The sequence below is a fragment of the Rhinatrema bivittatum genome, chromosome 1 (genome assembly GCF_901001135.1).
Source record: "Rhinatrema bivittatum chromosome 1, aRhiBiv1.1, whole genome shotgun sequence".
NCBI classification, from domain to species: domain Eukaryota; kingdom Metazoa; phylum Chordata; class Amphibia; order Gymnophiona; family Rhinatrematidae; genus Rhinatrema; species Rhinatrema bivittatum.
This window is the reverse complement of record NC_042615.1, coordinates 612,571,278-612,583,595: the sequence shown is the minus strand read 5'-3', so window position 1 is coordinate 612,583,595 and position 12,318 is coordinate 612,571,278.

Genomic DNA, 12,318 nt, shown 5'->3' with positions numbered 1-12,318 from the left:
GGATTCATTTCATGATTTTTCAAAACCACTGATATAAGGATCCATGATTCCTTTTCAGATTAAGAACTTTTGAGAAATGTCTTTCATTCTGTTTAATACTATCTTTCATTCTGTTTAAGGCAGATAGTATTGCAAAGCTCAATAACTATATTGTAAAATGCAGGACCATTGCAAGAGTATTTTGCACTTTAGGCTAATCTTCAGTCATACACCCCCTTCCCCAACCACTGCAAGAGTATTTTGCACTTTAGGCCAATCTTCAGTCATACACCCTCTTCCCCAACTTGCCTACTGACGGCAGCTACAGCATAACACTCCCTCCTACTGGCAGAAGTTGCTCCAACATTGAGCCCTTCTTTGGTGTGTGACAGAGCTATGCCAGTCACTATTTGCTCCTAGGTACTTTTTACAATGGTCAGTGGAAGAGGGTTTGATGTTCAGGATCCCTCCCCCTACCATAACCCCACTATTTGGGGGGAAGGCTTATGTGGGATATAAGAATCCCCAAAAGCATGCTCAGTTTGTAGTGGGTAGAAGGAGATTGGAGAGAGAAAGGAGGAAGAACAGGAGCTCTAGATGGTCCTGTCCTCATCCCTGGAAGTCCAGTGACTTGAAGGAGTGATACTGCATTGAGAAGAATTTTGGAGAAAGATTGATTTCCAGAGGGAAGGGCATCCACCCAGTATCCCAAAAGGCTGCATCAAAGAATCTTTTTGCCCAGGCTACTTGTGTCACAGCTAGGGTTAGAGGAAATTGTGGTTTGGGAACAGAATCAAGAGACTTGAGGAGACTTCTTAGATTTGGGATTCAATCTGCAGTTTTGGACTTGTTGCAACCCGATTAAGATATCTTTTGTTCTGCTGGAAATTCACTCTGGTTTTCCTACCCTATAAGGGGAAGATATTTTTTATGTGCATGGTGATGTAACAAAAGAGAGAGTAGTGAGAAGATAAAAAAAAATGGATAAGGAAACCATTGTTTTCATTGTTTTAATTTTTATATTCTTTTGATCTTTGTGATTTTGGCCTGTATTCTCCTGTTTAAGTTAAAGTAAACTGGTTATTTGAACACCATGCTGGATTCTGTTTTGTTTCCTTTTGCCCAGTGCACTGGATGAATGAATGGATACTGGATTGATTTTTTCTTTCTACCCATTTTGCTAATTCTGGCTTTCTTGCTCTTATATTAGACATTCTTGCACATAGTGGGGATTATTCAGCTGGATTGTGAACATTTGTCTGCTCTAGTGATTGACCATGCCAGGGGCCCAGGAAGATAGCTTCTCCCCATCAGGACTTGGATCCAAACGTGTAGCCACTCTGGTTGATGCTAACTGCACTCATAGGGCACGCTACAGGTGGTATTGATTCTAGCAGTATTATAAATTGTACGTCAACTTCTCTTAATTATTTCAAAAGATCAAAACATCGGGACCGAAACCCACTATGCAATATTTATACAAGTGATTTATTGGCCTTCATAACATCCCACGGTCTCTTTGGGCATCTCTGTTCTTTGTTAAGCTGCTACTGGGATCATCTTTAATCATAGGTCATGAATTCACTTGTTATCAAGTTGATTTTTGTTTTTTGCCAATTTTTTCACATTTTTCATTTGAGTAAAATATGTCTTTAAATTATTTTACATTCCATTTTTAGAATGAATAATTCAAAAGTACTTCCCTTCCAGGGATAGCGGAGCACAGTTCATAGAGGGTTCTACCCTTCCAATGATGACAGAGTACAGTTCGACGTGTCCATGTTTCGTGTCCAAAGCTGCCTCTGGAACTCCTCTGACTGTATATCACTTCGGTTACAATTAAATTTCTAAAAGAACAAAATATTATTACAACCATTTTATTGGGATTGCACTTGCCTTACGTTTGCTCTTGAGATGTACATACATACTCGCGAATGTATACATTGCGTCGTCGCAGAGCGGGAGATGCCTCCTACTAATGTGAACACTGTGAAGCTGCTTTTAAATGCATGCGTGCCATTCGAATTCAGCTGATAGTTCACAATTGCACTGAAGTTAACTTGATTTAATCACCCTGATTTTACTTCTTGTGCGCATGCGTCAAGTTTAAAGGAAATCAGGAACACATGATCAGGGAATCCTAATACTTCTGAATTAAATGATCTAAGGTGAACCAACTTTCACACACACTGAGCCCATTCAATTTCCCGGTTTAGTCCATGTGGGTGAACAGTATTCAATTGAAAGATCCATCGCTGCTCACGTATTCTTAGTTGTTTAATCCAATCTCCGCCTCGCCAATGTTTAGGGATGTGTTCCAGCACTGACCAGCTTATATCTTCAAAGCGATGTTAATGTTCCATGAAATGTGATAGCAAGGGTGCTTCAATCTTCCCTGTTTTTAAGCAGCTTTTGTGCTCAGTCAATCTAATTCTCAATAACTGCTTTGTCATTCCAATGTACATGAGATTGCAGGGACAGAAGATCACATATACCACAAAGCTGGCCTGACAGGAAACTTTCTCCGGTAATGCAAGTTGACGTCCACTGGTTAATGAGATCGAGCTTTTAGAAGATTTTAATGCGCAGAAACTGCACCCTGCACATTCTGTTAGTGCGAGTGGGAGCGATGGAATCTGGTTGCTAGTGTGTACAACATGGTTTTTTACATTAGGTCCTCTACTGTAAGCGAATTCGATTGGGTCCGCAAACATAGGGTGAATTTGTTGAAGTATTTTCCAATGATGGCGAATGATCTGACTAATGTCAGCAGATTTCATTATATGTCTCAATACCATTGTCTGCTAAGTTGTGGGCTCTGCTCATGTACCTTTGAGGAATAGATATTCCCTATTAGCATATAAGACACGTTTGTATGTGTGCTTTATATCAGTGACTGGGTATCCCCTTTGCAAAAACCGATCTGCCATTTTTTTAGCTTGGTTCTTGAAGTCAAGTTTATCTGTGCATAAACGCCGACGTCTTATGAATTGGCCAACTGGAAGATTTCTTTTAAAAGTTGTGGGGTGGAAACTGTCAACCCTCAATAGGTTATTTCTTTCATTTTTCTTGCGATAAATGGTACTATGTAACTGGGCATTCTGTTTGATGATAAGGATGTCTAAGTAAGCTATTTGGTGAGTATGGTAATTGATAGTGAATTTCAAACAGGAGTCCAATGCGTTTAACCAAGCAAAAAATTCCAGCAGAGCTGATTCAGAGCCCTGCCATATTACTAGTACATAGTCTATATACCTCTTCCAGCAGATCATATGTTCCTTCCATCAGCAATCCTGAATGTATTGAGCTTCAAAAGAGGCTACGAAGATATTTGCTATGTCTGGGGCCATGGCTGCCCCCATCGCAGTACCGCGTATTTGAAGGTAGAATTGCCCATTTTATGTAAAATAATTTTTAGACAGAGCCTAAAATAAAGAACTAATATACCTGAATGGTATTCGCTGGCAACTGGACGTGTTTTCAGTTTGTCTAATATTACATTTACTGCTAAATCCTGTGGGATCATAGTATACAAGGACTCGATGTCCAAAGTGACTAATAAACATTGCTCCAAAGAGACCGCGGGATGTTATGAAGGTCAATAAATCACTTGTATAAATATTGCATAGTGGGTTTCGGTACCGACTTTTTGATCTTTTGAAATAATTAAGAGAAGTTGACGTACAATTTATAATACTTCAGTGATCTTTGTCGATTCAGAAAAAAAACAAGAGTGATTTTACAATATATTGATTCTAGCAGAACATCCTTCTAGGCTTCACATTGGCATGATTTTTCCACCTCCTAAATTTTGACACTCTGGGCTACTGCCTAATTTGCCTAATGGAAGTACCAGCCCTGGTAAAAGGTAAAATAAAATGCAGAAAAAATGATGATGCATCATTATAAAAATGGAAAAGAAATAAAGAGATATTCCTGTTGAATCAATTAATTGAATCTGATTGATAATATCATAGCAACAGTAAATGACAGCAGAAAAATACCAAATTGACTCATTCGGTGTTCCCAGTTGAACTTCTTCCATTTTGGGTTGATAAACATTTAAATTTGCATTGTCAGTCTAACACAAGCCTCCAATCTCTAGACTCATGTATTTTACATGAACTTTTACCCCTTTCTTCCACTATTCTTCATATCATTCCCAAGAATGCCCAGAATCTGTTAATGTGCTGGCCTCCACTGGCAGACCATTTCAGGTCTTATCTTTCTCTATGCTTATTACAAGACCAATACTAAATCTAACACCCTAGTTCACTTCTAAGTCTTACTACAAAGTTTTCAAATAATCGGCACAGCTACTAAAACTGGTGAAGTCATTGCCTAAAACAGCTGGTTCCCCATGCTCACTGAAGGTTAGCCCAATGAATTCTTGGAAGCCCGATACAGTCATATCACTGCTATTAGGGTAGGTTACCCCAATACTTTCTTGGAAGCATAGATTGTTAGGGTTGAAACCACTGCTTCATGCAGTTTTACTCCCAATGCCTATTTGGAAACTTTTAGCAATCATACCACTATTGTTAGAGTCATAACTGCCACTCTGTAGATTACCCCTTAGCAACCTCATGGCCTATAGAACTAATAGGTCATGCTTTTATTATCCCTTCACTTTTTTCAAGTAAGAATAATCTGTCTTTAACCTATAACTTTTTGAATTCCTGTTACCTCCCATTCTGGGAGGCTATTGCAGCCATCCTCTATCCTTCCTTTCCATGAAAAAATGTTTCCTGACATTATTCCTGAATCTACCCCTTGGAGCTTCATATTATTATCCCTAGTTCTAAAACTTCCTATCCATGAAAACTTTTCATTTTGTGTATATTATTAATATATTCAAGAACAAAAAGAGAGGGAAAAGGATCAACAGTCCAATCCACAGACCTTCAACTAATTAAAGGCAAATGACGATATCATAAACGATCTTTGCTTTGAAATTTCAATCCGCGGCCTCTCGCCTCGCAATGGGCCGCAAGCCTTAATCAGCTTACAAAGCAGAGTAATATGTAATCATCTATCGTCATTTGCTCATGTTGATATTAAACTTTATTACAATTTCTTACTTTTAACCACAAAATCTTACCCAAACTTCCCTAAAAAATGTTTAAATGTGAAACAAAGAATATACTTCCCACCAAGTTTAAAAATTGAAAAACTTTTTGAAAACATTTTTTGAGAGAGGAATACTTAGCCCATGCTTTGTCAGATATCAATTAATAGAATCCCGACATGAATCATGTTTCGATTGTAGAAAACAATCTTCTTCAGGGGATGTTTCTCTACAATTCTTTGCATCAAGCGGCCAACATTCTTCTTCAACATCCCCTGAAGAAGATTGTTTTCTACAATCGAAACATGATTCATGTCGGGATTCTATTAATTGATATCTGACAAAGCATGGGCTAAGTATTACTCTGCTTTGTAAGCTGATTAAGGCTTGCGGCCCATTGCGAGGCGAGAGGCTGCGGATTGAAATTTCAAAGCAAAGATCGTTTATGATATCGTCATTTGCCTTTAATTAGTTGAAGGTCTGTGGATTGGACTGTTGATCCTTTTCCCTCTCTTTTTGTTCTTGATTATATTAGAGAGGTGTTCTGCTTCTTTGTTTGTTTATTATTAATATATTGCATGTATTTAAATGAATCAAATCATATCTCCTCTGTCTATCTTCATCTCTAGATATTTAAGTCTTTAAGTCACAACTCATATTCTATATAAAATTCACAAGCAAGAAAGAACTAGGCAGAACTGGACAGGTTTTGCCTCTAGGAAAAAAAGAAAGAAATATCTCCAGGGGTGGTTGGGCCCATCATGTCTCTGGAAGGAGGCCCATTTGAAACTTCAAACTTGAACGAGATCTTTTTCTATTACTCTCCCACTCTTGTGAAATGCCTTCCCCCTTGATTTCTATCTTGAAATTAATTACTGAATTTTGGAAAGTCCAAGTGTTTTACTTCATAAAGCCTTTGACATTAGTTGCATGACTGCAGTTCAGTGGGTTTTATATTCTATGCAATTTATTTCCTGTATCTATGTTTGTTGTTTTACTGGAATAAAATTTGTTATGTTTTGTTTTTGTATATATGTTTTTGTATTTTATGTTTTAATTTTATTACTCTTTGGGTGCATGTATATTAGGACCAGTGGGTTAGAAATCAGATGAATAAATGAATAAAAAATGGGGCTAGTTCTTTCCAAGGAACACTGGGAAAGATAATCAACTGAATACCCTCACTGTGAATCTGTTATGATTCCTGCCCATGGAGTTTTCCCCCCATGAGCAGGCTTCTCACCTCCATTTTGCCGCGCTGCCTTCTCCTGCACTGCAAAGGGCAGCCGGCGTTCTTCGCAGCAGGAGCCGCAGTTTCTGCTCTTCATAGTGGCAGGGAGTGCCGCCGATGCTTTCTCCATGTCGCAGCCCGGAGGCCACAGTCCTCGATCTCCCTTGCAGCGTGGAGCCACCTTCCAGCCTGCTTTCTGAGGCAGGGAGCTGTCTCCAGCGTTGGGGCCTGCTCCTCGGCCCAGCCCTGCTTTTCCGTCATTGGCGTCTGTGCAGGGCCACTGACCATGGTCCTGCACAGCTTTCTGTTTCCTGTTCCTAAGGCGCGGGCCGTGCCTCTTCACAAGATTTAAAGGGCCCGCGGCTGGATATGCCCCAGGCCCCACCTAATAACTGTTTCCTGGTTCAACCCTATATAAGGGCTTCTCCTGCACTCTTGTGTTGCCTTGCATTGGAGCTCTTCGCTCCTGGAAGTCTAATCTTCCAGCGCTCCATCAGGTCTTTATTCTTCGTTGGAGCTCCATGTCTCGTCTTGCTTCCTGAATCTTCATTGTTTCCTGTGGTTTCCTGATGTTCCACTTCCTGATGTTCTGAGGTTTTGCTCCTCCTTCGCTTGTTTCGAGTCCTCTTGACCCTTCAGCTCCCTTCGTTCTCCAGATGACACTTTGTTGGGTTAAATCCGTCTCGTCGGTTTCTGTTTTCATCATTGGAGTTTCGTCTCGGCTGGATTCCCTCCTGACCTTCCAGCTTCTCTGGTTCTCCAGATGACACCTCGTCTCATCATTAGTCTCGTCTCAGCTGGATTCCCTTCCTGCGCCTGTCCCGCTCTCCATGTGGTCCATGACCAGCCTCTTCAGGTTGTGTAGGGCACGCAGTGGGACAGGGTGGTCTGTGACCAGCCCATTGGTTCCGCCCGTGTCAGTGGGCTGTGTAGGGCACCCTGAGAGATAGTGCCAATGTCCGAACCTTCCAAGCTTCTCATCTCGTCCAGAGTCTTCCAAGTTCCTTGTCTCGTCGAGAGTCTTCCAAGTTCCTTGCCTCACCTAGAGTCTTCTCGTCCATGTCTTGAGTCTTCTGTGTCACAAGGCTTCCATCTGCCCTTATCCTCAGTCTGGCCTGCTGCTTCTTGCTGATACCTAGCGGCAGGTCTGAAAGGGCTGGGAATGGTCGGAGGCTCAGCTGCATTCCTTTCCTGTGCTAGTCCCGTTCTCCACGTGGTCCATGACCAGCCTCTTCAGGTTGTGTAGGGCATGCTACAAGGACAGGGTGGTCCGTGACCAGTCCATTGGGTCTGCCCGTGGCGGTGGGCTGTGTAGGGCACCCTGAGAGACAGTGCCAATGTCCAAACCTTCCAACCTTCTCATCTCGTCCAGAGTCTTCCAAGTTCCTCATCTTGCCTAGAGTCTTCCAAGCTCCTCGTCCACATCCAGAGTCTTCTCGTCCATGTCTTGAGTCTTCTGTGTCACAAGGCCTCCGTCTGCCCTCATCCTCAGTCCGGCCTGCTGCTTCTTGCCGATACCCAGTGGCAGGTCCAAAAGGGCGGGGAACGGTCAGAGGACTGTTCACTAACCAACATAGCGTTGTGTTGTGTTTGTGCCTATTCTCGCCGTCGCTCCACCCTCTCTACCTTTGTAGCAACTCCCTTCAGCTCTGATGGACAGATGCTACCGTGGCTTCTCTCTGCCTCGGTGTCCCAGAGTCCCCGGGCTGGCTTGACGCTATGGATCTGCCATGTTCCTGATGACGTAAGGGGACACGCACATGCGCGCTTCAGACTTGTACCAGCTAGGGTGCGAACCTCGGGGGCGTCCCCCCGTAGTGATGTCATCTGCTTCCAACATAAAAGGTCTTTGCTTGAAACTATGAATACAGTTAGCAAGGAAGAATCTTTCTCCACTGCTCTGCCTCTACAAACTTACCTAGGGGTACCCGCTCCTCGGGGGCCCCGCTCTCTCTCTTCTTGATTTCAGATAAAGGACAGAATCCGGTACTTGCTCCACGAGGGCCTATGTTCCTGAAGACTCAGAAGACTCCTATTGCCTGGAAGTGATCGCAGACGTGAACACTGTGAGTTCTATTCAGATAGGAACCGGTACTCACTCCACGAGGGCCTACGCTCCTAATCCCAAAGATTCCTTTCTGTTTAAGACGCTATCGCAGGTATGGAGATCGTGAGTTATTGCAGATTGCAGATAGGAACCGGTACTCGCTCCACGAGGGCCCATGTTCCTAAAACCCTTCACAAACTCTCTTCTTTCTCAGAAGATATCTCATACCTATATCTATGGATTGCTATTACAGATTGCAGATAGGAACCGGTTCTTGCTCCACGAGGGCCTATGCTCCTCAACTCTCCTAAGCTCTCTTCTATTCCAGAAGCCATCTCATACACAGTTATTGTGAGTTACTATTTCAGACTGCTTACAAGAACCAGTACTCACCTGTGGCTCCTGTTCCTGAATACTGAAGACTCTCTGTTGCATAAGTGGACCTTACAGACATCTACCATTGTGAATGTATCTTCCACTACTGGTTATGTATCCAGCATACCCTGTCTACTCACTACTGTCTATCTCTACAGCTCAGCAACTCAGAGAGCGCTAGTCCAGTATCTGAAGGACTTCAGCCCTGCCAAGCACATCAACTCACTACTGCCACCTCTGGTGGTTCTACTTCCAGTCTAGTAAAGAACTATCTGTGTTTGTCTCAATACTCCAGCCTAGCCAGTGGTTCCTCTCAGGATCTCCTCTTGGGGCTGCTGTCATCTGCCATCAGCCCAGGGATTCACCATTTCTACTAAGTGTTCATTCCTTACACTAATAGAGCGGTATTATATCATCTACCACTCTGTGGGAGCCAACCCACATTAGTTCACTAATTCTGCCTACTGAGTATCATCACTGTTACTCCTTCTTCAAGGGAACAGATCCATAACAGATTGCTACTTCAGTACAGAGATTATATTAAGTGCTAACTCCCTAGCAGATCTGTCTCAGATTGCTCAACTCCAAAGCAGAATTATAACAGAGTGCTAGCTCTTTCATTCTACAGGAACCAGCGCATACCAGGTTGCTAACTCTGCTCTCCTGGCGGGGTTAGCCATATCAGACTGCCAACTCCTCCCCTCGGAGGAGCTGGTCGATACAGACTGCTAACTCCACCCTCCTGGCAGGTTGAGCCACAACAGTTTGCTAACTCCTCCTCCCAGAGGAGCTGGAACCCAATAAATTACTAACTCCGCCTTCCTGGCGGGGTGAGCGATAACACGTTGTTGGTCTTCCAGAAGCATGCAGGTCCAGCAGAGGGTTAGACTTTGTCTTTGCCCATGCTGGGTCATGCTTCTTCAACCCTCGGTACTGTCCTGGATTCGTCTGGGGTCGTACCGAGGCCCAAGGGCACGCTATCCCCTCAAGTTGGGATCGCTTTCCTAGCAGTCCCAACACAACAGAATGCAAGGCCTTCTAAGGCCGTGCCAAAACATAACAGAATCCAAATAAATTGTTCATCACTCTGACCTCCGTGATAGCCATGGCATATCTTCTTTCTGGTTTGAGCCAATGTTCACAATGTTTAAGAAGTCATGAATTAAGGACTCTTGAGCAAGTTCCTGCCTTGCAGAATAACCTTCAAAACTTGCTTCAGCAACTGCTTTCAGTAAAGCACAATCTGTTATGAATGGTAGCCTTCACTGGGTGATATTGTAAGCATATGTCTAGGGGTAGTGCTGTATAGGAGCTGCTGCCTCCCCAATCCTGAAAAGTGAATGGTGCAGGAATCACTGTTTCTTAGGCTACCATGATCTCTGAGTTGCTCTTCCAAAGGTCAGTATTTACAACATATTATCATCTGTGGCTCCCTGAAAGGACTTCTAGTCTGCCAATCTTGGGTAATTTGTTTCAGCAACTGGATCCCGTATTGCCTTCTTGTTGTTGCTGGTCTTAGAACTGCTACTGAGCTGCAAATTATCTACTCAAACAACATATAGTTGAATGCTGTCAACTATACGTTTGATAAATAAGATAGCTCTTTTATTTACCTGCCAAACTATATTCTGTAAGCAATGCATAAAGATGACACCAATATAAACATTATATCTATATATTTTGCTCTCCTGGAAGAAGAAGGATCAGATTCCAGTTCTAAGCACCATATGTGGAAATTTGTTCAGACACCACCAGGAAACAGGACAGGAGGTTTATTGTGGATGTTCAAGCCACAAACAAAACTCAGCTTCTTAGCAGCAGCTCTAATGGGAACAGAAAATACAGATTTTTGGCAACTGTACAAAAGAATAAAGTAGAACAGTTTACCAGTGATCAGGATTTCTGGCTCTCTCAGGGATAGCATCTGCTGTGGTTCAGTAAGTCAGTAAAGCCTCTCTAGCTTTAGCCTGCAGAGCGGGCTTATCAAGCTCTCTGTGATTTCATCCATGCATACTCCTGGGAGAATCTTGCTCCCTGGAAACCTGATGCATTTCTATTCAGACTCTCCTGTACAAACAGGAGAGTTACCAACCTTGGCCTGGAACAAACATAGGCAATTTTCCAGTAACACTGGGTAGCTTGGGTATCTATCCTGTTTCAGTATGTTGGATCGGAAAACTTGACATGTCATTTTGTCAGAATAAAATGTGATGTTTGAGTTGTCCCATTTACTTTATTTGTGTAATGAATATTGGCAAAAGCAGGAACATGTTCAACCAACAAAAAATGTCACTGGCAGCAGCCCCCTTAACTAGCCACAATTATTACTTGAACAACTGATACTCTAGATATAAGATGGAAGGAGAGTTTGGTGTGGTTGCAGACCTCATGATGAGAGAAATGGTAGGAGATGAACAAAGTAATTTTTTTGATATGGGGAGGGAGGGAGGTTTCCTAGCAGTTTCTTCTTTCTTCAAGCTAAATTTGAACCAGTTTTTACTAGAGATGTGAATTGTGTGCCAGATCGTCTTAACGATCAGATTTGGCTGGGGGGGGGGGGATCTGATCGTTAAGATATGTGAATTGGAATAGTTTCCGATTCCAATTCACATAGCTAGGGAGGCCCGCGCCGCTAAAAAAAACAAAAAACACCCGACCCTTTAAATTGACCCCCCCTCCCAACCCCCAAAACCTTTTAAAATTACCTGGTGGTCCAGGGGGGCCTCGGGGAGAGATCCAGGGGGGCCTCGGGGAGAGGAGAGATCCAGGGGGGCCTCGGGGAGAGATTTCCCGGCATCAGCTGTTCTAAAAAAAAAAAATGGCGCCGATGCCCCTTTGCCCTTACCATGTGACAGGGTATCCGTGCCATTGGCCGGCCCCTGTCACATGGTAGGAGCACTGGATGGCCGGCGCCATCTTTAAAGATGGCGCCGGCCACTTTACTCATCAGCCCCTGGCCGGCACCATCTTTAAAGATGGTGCCGGCCATCCAGTGCTCCTACCATGTGACAGGGGCCGGCCAATGGCACGGATACCCTGTCACATGGTAAGGGCAAAGGAGCATCGGCGCCATTTTTTTTTTTTTTTTTAGAACAGCTGATGCCGAGAAATCTCTCCCCGAGGCCCCCCTGGATCTCTCCCCGAGGCCCCCCTGGACCACCAGGTAATTTTAAAAGGTTTTGGGGGGGTCGGGAGGGTGGGGTTGATTTAAAGGGTCAGGTATTTTTTTGTTTTTTTTTAGCGGGCGGTCCTCCCTAATAAAAAAGGGTCGGGTGGGGGGTCAATTTAAAGGGTCGGGTGGGGTTTTTTTTTATCGGGCCGTTGGCGCCATTTTAATTAGTGGCAGCCAAAATGGCGCCGATGGCCCGAGAGCGGGAGATCGCGCCCGGACCCCCCCCCCCCCCCCCCACTGGACAACCATGTAACTTAACATTTTGCGGGGGTTTGGGAGGGTGGGGGAGGGTAAGGAATTGGTTTTAAAGGGTCGGGGTGGGTTTACGGGTTGTTTTGGTGTGCCGGTTTTCCCGCCCTCCCCCAAATAATTCCCGGGCCCTATTTAACGATACAATACAAATGCCCCTGACGATAAATCGGGGGCATTTGTATTGTATTGTGCAC